The 16,723-nt window shown below is 39.0% G+C and overlaps 1 pseudogene across 1 annotated transcript; it reads left to right on the top strand.

The window, feature by feature from the left end:
- Window positions 1-2,375: 2,375 nt before the first annotated feature.
- LOC306641257 (peptidyl-prolyl cis-trans isomerase H-like) lies at window positions 2,376-2,919 on the top strand (annotated as a pseudogene). The gene has a single exon. The product of its transcript is annotated as a peptidyl-prolyl cis-trans isomerase H-like (transcript).
- The last annotated feature ends 13,804 nt before the right edge of the window (window positions 2,920-16,723 follow it).

Below are 16,723 nucleotides of genomic sequence, written 5' to 3'. Positions count from 1 at the left end.
TCAAATTGGGTAACATTGAATAAATGGGCAAATTTATAGACTTATACAACCTACCAAAATTGAATCAGGAAGAAACAGAAAGTCCAAACAGACCAAGAGTGAGTAAAGAGATTGAATCAGTAATAGAAAATCTTCCATCACAGAAAAGCCCAGGTACTGATGGCTTCACTGCTGAATTCTGCCAAATATTTAAAGAACTAAGACCCATCCTTCACAAATTCTACCAAAAAAATCAGAAGAGTACTTTCAAACTCTTTTTACCAGACCAGAATGATCACAATATCAAAGCCAGGCATGGGTCTTATAAGAAAAGAAAATTATCAATTAATATCCTTGATGAACACAGTTGTTGAGTAAAAATCCTCAACAAAATACTATCAAACTTGTCCTGGGGACATAGCTCAGTCGGTAGAGTGCTTGCCTCACATGCCCTGGGTTTAATCCCCAGCACCAAAAAAAAAAAAAAAAAAAAAGAAAGAAAGAAAGAAAACACAAAACACTAGCAAGCTGAATTCAACAGCATAAAAAAGATCATTCACTACAACCAACTGGGACGGACCCCCGGGATATAAGAATAGCTGTATGTATACAAATCAACACTTACAATACATGACATTAACAGAATCAAGGACAAAAACCATGTGATCGTCTTACTGGGTACAGAAAAAAGCATTTGACAAAATTCAGCATCCTTTCGTGATTAAAAACTCTCACTTGATTAGATACAGAAGAAATGTACCCCAACACAGTATAGGCTATATGTAAGAAGCCCAAAGCTAACATTATACTTGGTGAAAAATCAGAAGTGCAACAATTAAAAAAAAAAAACTACAAAAAAAACTACACTTACTTTTAAAAAGGAGTCTAAGAACTTAACAGACACCTCACCTAAGAACATATACAGATGACAGTTAAGCATATGAAAAGATGTTCCATATTCGAGTGCATTGAAAAAAAACACAAATTAAAACAATGGCAGGCCACTGCACACCTAGAATGGCCAAAATCTAGACAATACCAAAATGCTGGAGAGGATGTCAAACAATAGCAACATCTTCATTATTGGTGGAATGCAAATTGGTACAGACACTGTAAAAGATAGTTGAGAGCTTTCATACAAAGCTGAACATATCCTCCCACATGATCCAGAAGTCACACTGCTTGGTGTTTACCCAAAGGAGCTGAAAGTATGTCCACACAAAAACCTGCACAACATAGTGGCTTTAGTTATAATTCCCAAACTTTGACAGCCACCAATAGGCCTTCTAATGGGTGAATGGATAAGCAAGCCATGGTGCATCCAAGCAATGGAATGTTATTCAGTTCTAAAAAGAAATGAGCTATCAAGCCATGAAAAGACATGAAGGAAACTTCTAAGTGCAAGAAAGTGCACTTCTAAGTGAAAGAAATCAATCCAAAAAGGCTATATCTTGTATGATTCCAAATATGACATTCTGGAAAAAATAAAAACTACAAAGACAGTATAAAGATCAGTGATTGCCAGGGATTACATGCAGACAGAGGGGTAAATAGGCAGAGTGCAATATTTGGGGGGCAGTAAAAATACACTCCAATGGTGGTACATGTGTACATTTGTCTATTCCCATAGGGCGTGCAATGCCAAGAGTGAAACCTAATATAAAAATGTGTCATGTACCTAGGAATTTATCTAATAAATAATGTAGAAGAAAAAGTGTGTTTTTCAATTGGTACAAAAATAAATCTCAATAGATGGTGAGTACATCATATTCACAGATGAATAACTTAACATTCTGAAGTCAATGATTCCCTTAATCTCTAAATTAAATGCAATGCCTTACACAATTCTAGCTGGATTATTTGAGGTGCTCAATGACTTTATTACAAAATGTTTATGGAAAAATAAAAGTGCACCAAATAGGAAACTCAGTTCTGAAAAAGAAAACAAAGATGGAGAGGGATCCATTCTGTTGGATATTAACATAATTCAAAACTACCATAATGAAGATTTGGTGGTGATATGGGACCATGCCAAGAGGCAGAGGGAACAGAAAAACAAGCTCAGAAACAGGTATAGTCTGCTTATCAAGTCCCCATTACTTGATATTCTGCATTTGTGAATTCACTTACTTATTGTAACACTGAATTCACAAGGTATTAGCAGTTATTCTCAGATGCTCACAAAAGAGTGAAAATTTTGGGTTTCTCCATATGACCAGCATGCACATGACACTCTACCTTCTGGTTTCAGCTCTCATATTGTAAAACAAGCATTCTTTTCCTGGACTGTTTAATGTCATGTTTTTCACATCTCCGTGCTGTATTTTGGTAATTTTACTGATTAAAATGATCCACAAGAATAGTGCTGAAATGACTTCTGCTTCCAGATCAGAACCATGGCAGTGGCAAATTCAAGTCCTGTCAACCCCATGGTGTTCTTTGATGTCAGCATTGGTGGCCAGGAAGTTGGCCACATGAAGATCAAGCTGTTTGCAGATTTTGTACCTCAAACAGTTGAGAACTTAAGGCAGGTCCGCACTGGAGAATTCAGAAAAGATGGGGTGCCAATAGGATTCAAAGGGAGCAACTTTCACAGGGACACAAAGGATTTCATGATTCAGGTGGAAATTTTGTTAATGGGGTTGGCACCGAAGTTGCCAGTATTTATGAAGGGCAATTTGCAGATGAAAATTTTAAACTTAGACACTCAGCTCCAGACCTTCTTTCCATGGCAAACAGTGGTCCCAATAAAAATGACTGTCAGTTCTTTTCATCTCCTCTAAGTGCAATCAGCTGGTTGGGAAGCATGTAGTGTTTGGAAAAATCATTGGTGGACTTCTCATGATGAGAAAGATTGAGAATGTTCCCACAGGCCCCAATAATAAATCCAAACTGCCTGTGGTAATCTCACAGTGTGGGAAGATGTAGTCCAGACTAAGACTTAGTCAGGTCGTCCCTGGGCGATGTTCTTGAGTCAGATAAGCTGGACTGACCTCTGAGTTTGCTTTCCTGCCTGCTATGACCCTATTTGATCAAGAGACCCTGGAAAGTATTACAGATTCAGAACTATAATTGTCTGTGCTTAAATTTTCTGCTGTAAATAAAGGGTTTTGTGTGAATATTTTTCAGAATAGTGCTGAAGTGCTGTCTAGTGTTCTAAGTGCAAAAGCTGTGATGTGCCTTACAGATAAAGCACACGTGTTAGATAGGCTTAGTTCAGGCATGAGCTACTGTGCTATTGGCAGACAGTTCAGTGTTAATGAGTCAACAATATAGGACCTACAGAGAAAGGAAGGGGAAATTCTCCAGTGTGTGTGAGCAGTGTGAGACTGCTCCAGTAAGTGCCAAAGTAAGATCTAGAGTGAAGAGGAAGCTACAGAAAAGGCTGAAAAGCAGCTACATTTAGAGATTCATGAGATGATGACTGATAAGAAAGGCACAGTAGACAGAATTGTGAAGTTGAAAGTCATGGAAATTTACAGCCAAGGCGATGTTATGGAAGGTCGGGGGGTGTTACACCTTTCTCAACTGTTATTGACTACTCATGCATTTCAGGTTTTCCAGCATGCTTGCAAGTGAGACAGGTCTGGAATAAGGAATGAAATTGGAGAGAAAATACAGGAAGTGAAAGATCACTTCAACAAAGAGACAGATTTTGAAAACAAACCAAGCAGAATTCCTCAAAATGAAGGAATTAATAAACCAAATTAAATATTCAGTTGAAATCATCACCAACAGACTAGATCACTTGGAAGACAAGAGTTTCAGGCAATGAAGACAAAATATACAATCTTTAAAACAAAGTTGACTGTGGAGAAAAGATGTTAAGAGATCATGGAACAGAACTTGCAAGAAATATGGGATAAACTGAAAAGACCAAATTTAAGCTTTATTGGAATAGATGAAGGCATGGAGATACAAAGAAAAGAAATGCATAATCTTTTCAATTAAATAATATCAAAAAATTTACCAAACCTAAAAAATGAAATGAAGAATCTGGGGTTGTAGCTCAGTGGTGAAGAGCTTGCCTATCATGTGGGAGGCACTGGTTTTGATCCTCAGTACCATATAAAAATAAAGGTATTGTGTCCATCTATAACTAAAAATATTTTTAAATGAAAATGAAATGGAAAATCAAATACAGAAGGCTTAAGGACCCCAATATACAAAATTACAACAGACCCACACCAAGTCACATTATTAAGAAAATGCCTAACATGTAGAATAAGGATAGAATTTTAAGACTGTCAGGAAAAAAAAAAAAAAAAAAAAAAAAAAGGTAACATTTAGCGGGAAACCAACCCAGATCTCAGCCGATCTCTTAACCCAGACCCTCAAAGTTGGAGGTCTTAGAATAATATATACCAAATGCTGAAAGAAAATGGATGCCAGCCAAGAATAGTATACCCAGAAAAATTAAGCTTCATAATTAATGATGAATAAAACCTTCCATGATAAGCAAAAGGTAAAATAATACACAACTAGAAAGGCTGCACTACAAAATATACTCAATAAGATATTTCATGCAGAATAAATAAAAAATAAAAGTGAAAACCAGCAAAGGGAGGAACTGTATTAAAAGAACAGTGAATCAATGGAGAAATTAATTCAAATTAAAAACCAGAAAGAAAATGAAAGGGGATAAAAATCATTTCTCAATAATAACATTGAATGTAAATGGCTTAAACTCATCAATCAAAAGACATAGGCTGACAGATTGGATTTAAAAACAAGATGAAACAATATGCTGTCCCCAGGACACTCACCTCGTAGGCAAAGACATCCATAGACTGTAGATAAAAGGATGGGAAAAAACATATCGCTGACACGGATCTCATAAACAAGCAGGGTTTTCTATCCTTATATCAGATAAAATGGACTTCAAGCCAAAATTAATCGGAGGGAACAAAGAAGGCCATTTAATACTGCTAAGGGACTTATGCATCAACAAGACATAGCAATAGTACATATTTAAGCCTCCCCAAATGGAGTATCTATGTACATCAAATCCTTCTCAATTTCAAGAAGCAAATAGACCAAAATACAATAATGTTGGGTTATGTTAACTTACCTCTCTCACCACTGGATATATCCTCCAAATGAAAACTAAATAAAGAAGCTATAGAGGGCTGGGTTTGTGGATCAGTGGTAGAGTGCTTGTCTAGCATGTATGAGGCACTGGGTTCAATTCTCAGTACCACATATGAGTAAATAAATAAAGGTCAATCAACAACTAAAAAATAATAATAATATTTTTTAAAAAGCTATAGAACTAAAAAATACAATTAATAATTTAGACTTAACAGACATACATAGACTATTTCATCCATCAATGACTAAATATACTTTCTTCTCAGCAACATATCTTACGTCACAAAGCAACTCTTAGCAAATACAAAAAAAAAAAGAGATAATACCTTGCATCCTATAGATCATAATTGAATGAAATTAGAAATCAATGATAGAATAAAAGATAGAAGCTGGGCTGGGGATATAGCTCAGTTGGTTGAGTGCTTACCTCTCAAGCACAAGGCCCTGGGTTCAAATCCCCAGTACCGAAAAAAAAAAAAAAAAAAAGATAGAAGCTACTCTAATACCTGAAGACTAAATAATATGCTATTCAATGATGAATGGATAACACAAAATCAGGGATGAAATTAAAAAAAAACACTTAGAGGTAAATGAGAATAATGCTACAGCACACCAAAACCTCTGCGACACCATGAAGGCAGTACTAAGAGGCAAGTTCATTGCATTCAGCTCATTCATTAAAAGAATAGAAAGTCAACAAATAAGTAAACTAACATTACATCTCAAAAACTTAGAAAAAGAAGAACAAATCAACACCCAAAGTTGTAGAAGACAGGAAATAATTAAAATCAGAGCCAAAATCAATGAAATTGAAAAAAAGAAACAATCCAAAAAATCAATAAAACAAAAAGTTCATTCTTTTTTTTTGTTTTTCTTTTTTTTAAAATTTATTTTTATTGTAAACAAATGGGATACATCTTGTTTCTCTGCACATGAAGTAGAGGCATACCATTTATATAATTATACATTTACATAGGGTAATAGTTTTTGATTCATTCTGTTATTTTTTCTTCCCCCCACCCCTCCCACCCCTCTTTTCCCCTCTATAAGGTCCCTCCTTCCTCCATTCTTGCCCCCTTCCCACCTCCCATTATGTGTCATCATCTGCTTATCAGCGAGATCATTCGTCCTTTGGTTTTTTGAGATTGGCTTATCTCACTTAGCATGATATTCTCCAATTTCATCCATTTGCCTGCAAATGCCATAATTTTATTATTCTTTATGGCTGAGTAATATTCCATTGTATATATATACCATAGTTTCTTTATCCATTCATCAATTGAAGGGCATCTAGGTTGGTTCCACAATCTGGCTATTGTAAATTGAGCTGCTATGAACATTGATGTGGCTGTATCTCTGTAGTATGCTGATTTTAAGTCCTTTGGGTAAAGGCCAAAGAGTGGGATAGCTGGGTCAAATGGTGGTTCCATTCCAAGTTTCCTAAGGAATCTCCACACTGCTTTCCAGAGTGGCTGCACTAATTTGCAACCCCACCAGCAATGTACGAGTGTTCCTTTTTCCCCACATCCTCCCCAACACCTATTGTTGCTTGTATTCTTGATAATTGTCATTCTAATTGGGGTGAGATGGAATCTTAGGGTAGTTTTGATTTGCATTTCTCTTATTACTAAAGATGGTGAACATTTTTTCATATATCTGTTGATTGCTTGTACATCTTCTTCTGTGAAGTGTCTGTTCATTTCCTTAGCCCATTTGTTGATTGGGTTATTTGTATTCTTGGTGTAGAGCATTTTGAGTTCTTTATAGATTCTGGAAATTAGTGCTCTATCTGAAGTATGAGTGGCAAAGATTTTCTCCCACTCTGTAGGCTCTCTCTTCACATTGCTGATAGTATGCTTTGCTAAGAGAAAGCTATTTAGTTTGAATCTATCCCAGTTGTTGATTCTTGCTTTTATTTCTTGTGCTATGGGAGTCCTGCTAAGGAAGTCTGATCCTACACCAATATGTTGAAATTCTGGACCTACTTTTTCTTCTATAAGATGCAGTGTCTCTGGTCTGATTCCGAGGTCCTTGATCCATTTTGAGTTGAGTTTTGTGTAGGGTGAGAGATAGGGGTTTAGTTTCATTCTGTTGCATTTGGATTTTCAGTTTTCACAACACCATTTGTTGAAGAGACTATCTTTTCTCCATTGCATATTTTTGGCCCCTTTGTCTAGTATGAGAAAAATGTATTTATTTGAGTTTGTGTCTGTGTGCTCTATTCTGTACCATTGATCTATCTGTCTATTTTGGTACCAATACCATGCCATTTTTGTTACTGTTGCTTTGTAGTATAGTTGAAGGTCTGGTATTGTGATATTCCCTGCTTCGCTCTTCCTGCTAATGATTGCTTTATCTATTCTGGGTTTCTTATTCTTCCAGATGAATTTCATGATTGCTTGCTCTATTTCTGTAAGGTACATCATTGGGATTTTAATTGGAATTGCTTTGAATCTGTATAGCACTTTTGGTAGTATGGCCATTTTGACAATATTAATTCTGCCTATCCAAGAACATGGGAGATCTTTCCATCTTCTAAGGTTTTCTTTAATTTCTGTAATTTCTTTCTTTAGTGTTCTGTAGTTCTCATTGTAGAGGCCTTTCACCTCTTTTGTTAGATTGATTCCCAAGTATTTTATTTTTTTCAAAGCTATTGTGAATGGGGTGGTTTTCCTAACTTCTCTTTCTGAAGATTCATCACTTATGTATAAAAATGCATTGGATTTATGAGCATTGATCTTATAAACTGCTACTTTAGTGAATTCACTTATGAGTTCTTTCTTTAAAAATGTTCATTCTTTAAAAAAATAAATAAAATTGATAAACCCTTAGCCAAGATAATAAAAAGAAAGCAAAAACTCAAATTACTAATATCCATGATGAAAAGGAAACATCACTATGGACACTACTAAAACACAGAAGATAAGTAGAACCTACTTTGAAAATTTATACTCTATTAAAATAGAAAATCTTGAAGACATCAACAAGTTTCTAGAGACATATGACCTATTCAAATTGAATCAGGAGGACATAGAAAATTTAAGCAGATCAATTTCAAACAATGAGATTGAATATGCCACCAAAAGCCAACCAAGAAAGAAAAAACCCAGGACCAGACAGATTCTCAGCAGAGTTCTACCAGACCTTCAAAGAAGAACTAACACCAATCCTCCTCAAATTATTCCATGAAATAGAAAATGAGGGAACCCTTCCAAACTCATTCTATGAAGCCACTATCACCCTGATACCAAAACCAGACAAAGACATATCAAGGAAGTAAACTTCAGATCAATATCCCTGATGAACATAGATGCAAAAATTCTTAATACAATATTGGCAAATCACATACAAAAAATATATTAAAAAGATAGTGCACCATGATCAAATGGGGTTTATCCCAGTGATGCAAGGTTGATTCAACATACAGAAATCAAAAACCATAAATCATCATATCAATAGACTTAAAGAAAGAATCACATGATTATCTCAATAGATGCAGAAAAAGCATTTGACAAAATACAGCATCCATTCATGTTCAAATAACTAGAAAAACTAGGGACAGTAGGAACATGCCTCAACATTGTAAAATCTATATATGCTAAACCCAAGGCCGACATCATTCTAAAAGGAGAAAAAATGAAAGCCTTCCCTCTAAAAACTGGAACAAGACAAGGATGCCCTCTTTCACCACTTCTATTCAACATAGTCCTGGAAACTCTAGCCAGAGCAATTAGACAAAAGAAAGAAATTGCAGGGATACATTGCTTATGACATGATTCTATGTTTAGAACACCCAAAAACTTCACTAGAAATCTCCTTGAACTTATAAACGAATTCAACAAAGTAGCAGGATATAAAATCAACACCTAAAAAATCAAATGAGTTCCTATACATCAGTGATGAATCAACTGAAAGAGAAATTAGGAAAACTATCCCATTTACAATACTCTTGAAAAAATAACATATTTGGGAATCATTATAACAAGGAGGTAAAAAGTCTCTACAATGAAAATTACTGAACACTAAAGAAATAAATTGAAGAAGACTTAGAAGGTGGGAAGATCTTCCTTATTCTTGGATAGGCGGAATTAATATTGTCAAAATGGTCATACTATCAAAAGCACTATATAGATTCAATGCAATTCCTATTAAGGTTCCCATGACATTCTTCATAGAAATAGAAAAAGTGGTCATAAAATTCACTTAGAAAAGTAAGAGGCTCAGAATAGCCAAAGCAATCCTCAGCAAGAAAAGTGAAGCAGGAGGCAACATAATACTAGACCTTAAATCATACTCCAGAGCTATAGTAACAAGAACATCATGGTATTGGCACCAAAACAGACATGAAGACTAATGGTACAGAATATAAGACACAGGGACAAACCCACATAAATACAGTTATCTCATACTAGACAAAGGTGCCATAAACATACATAGGAGAAAAGATAGCTTCTTAAACAAATGGTGCTGGGAAAACCAGAAATCCATATGTAATAAAATGAAATTAGACCCCTATGTTTCACCCTGCACAAAACTCAACTCAAAGTGGATCAAGTACCTAGGCATTAGACCAGAGATCCTGCACCTACCAGAAGTAAAAGTAAGCCCAAATCTCCATCATGTTGGCTTAGGAACTGAATTCCTTAACAAGACTCCTAAAGCACAAGAAGTAAAATAAAAAATCAATAAATGGGATTATATCAAACTAAAAGGCATCTTCATAGCAAAGGAAACAATCGATAACAGGAAGAGAGAGCCTACAGAAAGGGAGAAAATCTTTGCCACATGCACCTCAGATAAAGTATTAATCTCTAGGATAAATAAAGAACTCAAAAAACACCAAAAAATTTTATAAATGGGCAAATAAACTGAATATACACTTCATAGAAAAAGAAATATGAATGGTCAACAAATATATGAAAAAATGTTCAACATCACTTGCAATTAGAGAAATGTAAATTGAAACTATACTGAGATTCCATCTCACCCCAGTCAGAATGACAATTATCAAGAATACAAGTAACAATAAATGTTGTGAAGATGTGGGGAAAAAGGTATACTCATATGTTGCTGGTGGGAAATTTTTTAGTACAATCACTATGGAAAACACTATAAAGATTGCTCAGAAAACTTGTAATGGAACGACCATTTGATCCAGTTATCCCAGTCTTCAGCATATATCCAAAGGACTTAAAATCAGTGATGCAGCCATATCAATGTTCATAGCAGCTCAATTCACAATAGCTAAGCTATAGAACCAACCTAGGTGCCCTTCAATAGATAAATGGATGAAGAAAATATGGTACATATACACAGTGGAATATTACTTGGCCATAAAGAGAAATGAAATTATGACATTTGCTGGTAAACGGATGGAAGTGGAGGTTATTGTGTTAAATGAAATAAGCCAATCAAAAAACCAGAGGCAGAATGTTCTCTCTGATATGTAGATGCTGACTGACAATAGGCTGGGTGGGGAGGGAAGAGTAGAGATTCACCTGATTGGACATGGGGTATGGGGGATAGGGAGGGAGGATAGGAATGGGAAAGGCAGTAGAATGAGTCAGACGTAACTTTCCTTTGTTTATATATGAGTACAGGACCAGTGTAACTCCACCTCATGTACAGCCTCAAGAATGGGAAGTTATACTCCATGTGTGTATGATATGTCAAATACATTCTACTGTCATGTATAGCTAAAAAGAACAAATAAAAAATAAAATAAAAACAAAAAATCCCTAAAACTAAAAAAAAAGGTGAAAATTTTTGTAATCTTGGCATAGACCAAAATTTCTTAGCTATTATGCTAAGACTACTATTGCTACTATATGCTAAGACTATTATGCTAAGACTAGCTATTATGCTAAGATACAAAAAAGGAAAAAAGGATAAATAAGACTTCATTTAAATTAAAAATGTTGCCCTTTAAAAGACATCATAAGCCAGGCATGGTGGTGCACACCTGTAATCCCAGCTGCTGGGGAGGCTGAGATAGGAAGATTCCAAGTTCAGAGCCAGCCTCAACAATCTAGCAAGGCCCTGAGCAACTTAGAGAGACCCTGTCTCAAAATTTAAAAAAAAAAAAAATGGGCCAGAGAAGAAGCTCAGTGTTCAAGTGCCCCTGGGTTCAATCCCAGTGCCCTCCCCCATTCCAAAAAAGCAGACATTTTGAAGAAAATGAGAAGACAATCTACAAACAAAAGATAGATGATTTTCAAATCATCTATCTGGTAATGGCCTTGTGCAGAGAATATAAATATTTTAAAAACTCACAGAAACAACTCAATTTTTTTAAATGAGCAAGGTATTTGAACAGGTATTTCACCAAAGAAAATACCTGGATGGCAAATGAACACATCAAAATATGCTCAACATCATTAGTCATTAGGAAGATGCAAATTAAAGCTATAAGAACAGATGGAAATATGATGGAATACTTAATAGAATGTGGAGAGAGGACATGCAGTGCTAAGTGGTGACAAAGACAAGGAACCAGAATTCTCCCATATTACTATGGGGACGCAAGTGGTGAAGGCATCTTGGAAAATAGTTTGGTAGTTTCTTATAAAAGTTAAACACTTATCACAGAACCAGTAATCTCACTTTGAGGTATTTGTCCAAATGAAATGAAAGCCATGTGAATTCAAAAAACGGGTATGCAAATGTTTCTAGCAGCTTTATTCATCATGGTTCAAAACTGGAAACAGCTCGAAGGTCTCTCAGTGGTAGAGATCCATACACTGGAATAATAATTAACAAGAAAAGGGAACCATGAATGAAGCAAAACTTAAAGAGACCAGACTCAAAAGCTAATGATTACATGTACAATAGTTCTAGAGGAGACAAATCTACAGTGGCAGAAAACAGACAGTAGTTTCCAGAGACTGGTGATGGATAAATGGATTTGGGGTAATTTTAAGGGGTAGTGGATTGGTGATGAAATGTTGAATCCAATAGATTCAAGAGCTGCCAACCTACACACTGCACCTTGCTTAATGTGCATCTCTGGCCCTGCTGAATTCTGTTCCTGGGGAATTCTCAAGGATTACTGTGAACATCTGGATTCCCTATCCCTCCCTCCCTTTTACCCACTCTCTCTAAAACCCATGTGTGAGTGCACACACATACACACACTCACACACACTCAGCTCTTTACTTTCTCCCTTTCCTTCCCATTTCTCTACTTCCCAGGCTTTCTCCAGGGAGTCCCTGGCTCCTGCCTCAACCTGAGGGAATCAGAGATGAGCTCCTGAAGAGAGCTTGCAGTATCCAGCCACCTCATGGATCAGTCAAGCTTTTATGGGCTGACTATGCTAAATGACCACCAAGCAGAACACAATTTCTACAGGGAAATAACTAAATTAATAACAAACACTCAGAACACACCATAGCCCTAAGCTGAGAGATATCTGAATGGTTTTCTTGGAACAGTTTACTCCCTTCGTGGGTGCAGACCCAACCAGAGTAGTAGGCAGGTCTAGTAGAGAGCCTGAAAGCCATCCTATCCCCACTCTGTTGTTCCAGAGGAGAAACATTGCAAAGCTGAGCATCAGCAAGCCTATCAAACACTAGAGCCAATAGGGGTTTATCCTCTTCTTTCTACTGCCCCCACCTGCTTCCTTCTGGTATCCAGCACCCTGAAGCCTTCTCTAAATTCACTGTACCAGGAACTCTTCTTGAAAGGTCTCATGCAAACTCTTCCATATCAGGCTGCAAAACATCATGATTGTGGACATGAATTTGATCTTCATTAGGGAAAGAAATCCTACCCCAACTTCTCATTTCATGATCGAAGAATTGTATATTAATCAGGTTGGAGACAGGGAAGCAACTTGTTCATGAAAAATCATCAAATCAGTTGGTGAACCCCACCTATCAGGGTGTGAAGGAGTCTTCATCTCCCCGGTCCAGCATGAGCCCTGTACTCTATTGACTTGGCCTTGGCCTGTCTTTTCAGGTACCAAAGACCATCATGCTGCAGATATCCTAGCCACTAATGATGACCAGGGCCTTGGCCCAGCTGTCACAATTCATTACTGTGAGATGAATCTCTTATTGGTATTCTATTTAAGACTCTCCCTGACTGAATATCCCTAGGGAAGCATCCCAGCCTTCTGGACCAGAACATCTGGCTCAAAACACAAAACAAAACAACATACTGAGTAGAAACAGTAGCAGCTTGAATCCCTTGGCTCTGGGATAAAGTGGAGGAGCCATGCTGTCTTCTCTACCCTGGTTGTGGTTCAGCATTGAGATCTGCAGTAGGTCCATTTGCTTCTGAATGGCAACTCAACATGGAAGACGGCATGAAATGCCCTGGAAGTCACTGCCCAGCTGGAACTGCTTAGGGGTTCCTCAAGGCCTTCACATTAAGTACAGACTCTCAAACCATGGCTGAATTCCTGTTGGTTCCCCTGTCTGTTCCCTCTACAGATTCCCCCGGCCAGCGGGTCATGCCCTAAATGCCCTCTTTCTTTGGTTTAAAATGCACCCTCATCACCCCTCTCTCTCAACGCAGCCAAGGCCTCCACATCCTTCCATTGCTTCTCTCCCACCAGGTTGGGCTCACTTAGATGCCCCATCCTGTGTCTTTTCAGGGAAGTTAACACAGCACGCCCAAGCTGCTCCTAATCCCTGCCTCCTCTTCTGGTCTGCCAGCTCCCAACAGTGTCAGGAAACAGTGCCACAAACAAGTGTCTTTCATCTGTGTCCAAAGATGAAAGGGCCTCCCATCCTGAGCAGGTCTTTAAAAATAGGCCAGACTCTCCCCTGCCTACTTAACCTACAGGAGGGAAGGGGTATGACTGAGATGACCCGTTAAGGTGAAACTAAATACCTGTCAAACTGTGGGGAGCAGGTGGTCAATCACGATGTGGCTTGGGAGAACAAGTAACCTTTCTTTGAGGTTGGGTTTGGAAAACACTCACAATGGAAATTCCCATGAAATTTCCTTGTCCTCTAAACAGTCTCATTTAGCAGCATGGACCTGAGCATTTCATCCTCATGTTTGTAAAACAGTCAAGGGTGAAGTCCGCATCATACAGACTCTACCTCTGCAGAGCGTTTGCGTGAGCACCCTGGGTATCTGGGTCACCGGACACATGGCAAAAAGAGCTGCTAGAGATTTTCAAATGAGCTCACCCATGAGTCACCAGTCACAGGGACTTCCCTTGTGCTGCAGCAGGTTTCCAGCTCTCTACAAATGACTGTGAAACAGGAGGATTTTGGAACATCTCCGTTTGCGCCCACTCTGTCCTGAACTCCCACAGTGGGGCATGAAAGCAAAGTCCTCAAAACTCTACAGCCAGGACAGTGCTCAGGAGAACCATGAAACCTAAGTGGCACCAGAGGTTGGGGCTAGTCCAGGGGGAGAGGATGAAGAGGCACTGGGGTTAGAAGCTTTAAGGAGGGCGTGCATGTAGTCAGCCGTGAACTTCAAAAAGTCACTTACACTCTTCAGATTGCAGTGTTCTCGTTTTTGGTCTCAGTCGGGTAGGAGATAATCTTTATGATAAGATGAGAAAATGTATGTGAAAGCAACTGTGCAGCATGACAGGAATATGATCTACTAGATTCTGAGGTCCCTTCCAGTCCTAAAGTGTATGTTTTTGTGAAATTGAGACTCAGAGAAGCCAGTGACTTGGTGAATTGGCAGGGAAGGAGAGGGCTAAGCTGGGGCTGGGACAGCATGGGAGAGGAAGGAGCTAGACAGAACAAGTTGTCTTCCCAGTGACACAAGCACATGGCAAAGACGAGGGGTTGATGTGGTCACATGAGCTACAAATTATAGAGGAATTTAAGCACATCACAAAAATGACATGGTCCACATTATCTAAGATACCCCCTTGAAAAGCTGGGCTCTGACAAGCCTGAGATCTGAATCCATGACAATTGGTCTTCTAATACAGCCAAGTGCACAAGCCCAGAAACCAACACTCTGTGGCTGCCACAGTCACAGGAATGCAAGGTTACAAGGGGCTCAGGAAAGCAGTGCTTATAGTGCAAAACCACATGCTCAACTTTGTCACCACTTTCAGTGAGACAGTCGCAAAGGGAACTTTCCAAAATCCCCAGCACTGAGGGGAAATAGCTGGATCTTCATTACCGTGGAGACCTGAGGGCAGCAGACAAACCAAGAAGGGGAGGCACTGAGGAGGCCATTGCAGTGGTCCAGCTGTGGGGGCAGGACTGAGCTCTAGCCATTAGCCCTTCTAGACAGGTGATCTAAGGTGCCTGGTCCAGGAGAATGTTGCTGGCCCTCTTGGGATCCCTCAGCATTGACAAGGGTATTCCCTCAGTCAAGACGGAAGTCGGACAACAAGTTGTTTCAGGTAAAGAAGAAAGAATTTGAAGAGGGGTCAAGGCTGAGGACAGGGGCAGGCAAGGGAAGGGAGGCCTGGATGTCTGCCCATACTTACACACCATAATCGTGAGGGCAGCAAGGCCCAGAAATTTCTTAGCCCACCCAAACAAGGGGCTCCTTCTTGTTTTTTGTTTTTATGGGCCTTTTTCCTCATAACTCTTTGGAAAGGTGACTGAGTTTGTCTGGATTTTTGACCTTTCATAGTGACTGTCCAAAGTTTGGTTTCTGTCTCAAATCTTTATCTTGAAAAGAATTGTGAGGTCACTCTTTTTTGCTAACTGACTTTTTTTTTTCTGGTCCCCGGAGGCTGCCTGCTTCCACGAAACCACTTGAAGACAGTGACTCAAAGGAGAATTTTGCTGCCTGGAGTTTCTCTCCATTTCTCTCTGTCATTTCCCCTCTGAGGCAAACCTAGAAAGATGAATGACTACAGCCTGTTTGTGTGCAGAGTGCCAGGGACCCCAGAGGGCTGGTCCTCCTCTGATCCTTCACCTCCCTCACTCAGTTCTTAGATTTATCCAGAAAAAGCTCTTTCCTGCCTGTCTGTGGAATGATTATATAAATGTAACATTTCATCTACATCAGCTCCTGGAGGCCTTGGCATTAGATTGGCTTTAATGCTGAAGGATCAGAACACAATCCATTTAGGGGACCAGGAACATCTCAAAAATGTCCTTTCTTCCTGTTCCAGCTGCACCATGATGACATTTACACAAAATGGAATAAGAGAATAACTTTTTTTGAGAACCCTGATTCTCTGGCTCTGTGTCACAGAATGAAATTAGCTCAATATAATTACAGATGACAAATGGCCTTGCTCCTCTAATTGGTGCACAGCTATCCCGAGAGTCCTCACGACCCCCACCTCCAATTGCCCCCAAGTGACCATCCCGTGGGGGCCAACATGTCTCCCTCAGGGCTATCACCAAAAGGAGGTGAACTATGATCCAGGATTCCTTTGCTGTTTGTTTATCTTGGCAACTGTTGCTAGGACCAGAGGATTTAAATCACCACAGCAAAGCAGGCAGGACAGAAATAAAGAGCCTCACAGAGCACCCAGGGTTCAGGGCTCCCAGCCCACTGCCTCAAAGCACACATGGGGGGCCTTCTCTGGGCACAGTCATCCCTGCTCCCTATCAGCTGCTACAGCCTCAGTTTCCCTGTTCAGGGTGGACAACCCTGGGAAGTCATGGGACAGAAACAGCTGATGCTCCACATCCTCCAAAACCTGCCCCTACGGTTGAGGCCATGTCTGGAGGATCCCTCCTGCTTGAACTGTGCCACCCTTGG

This window comes from Sciurus vulgaris (genome assembly GCF_902686455.1).
Source record: "Sciurus vulgaris genome assembly, chromosome: 12".
In the NCBI taxonomy this organism is placed as follows: domain Eukaryota; kingdom Metazoa; phylum Chordata; class Mammalia; order Rodentia; family Sciuridae; genus Sciurus; species Sciurus vulgaris.
The sequence above is the reverse complement of the archived record's forward strand: the minus strand, read 5'-3'. Positions and strand labels throughout refer to the sequence as shown.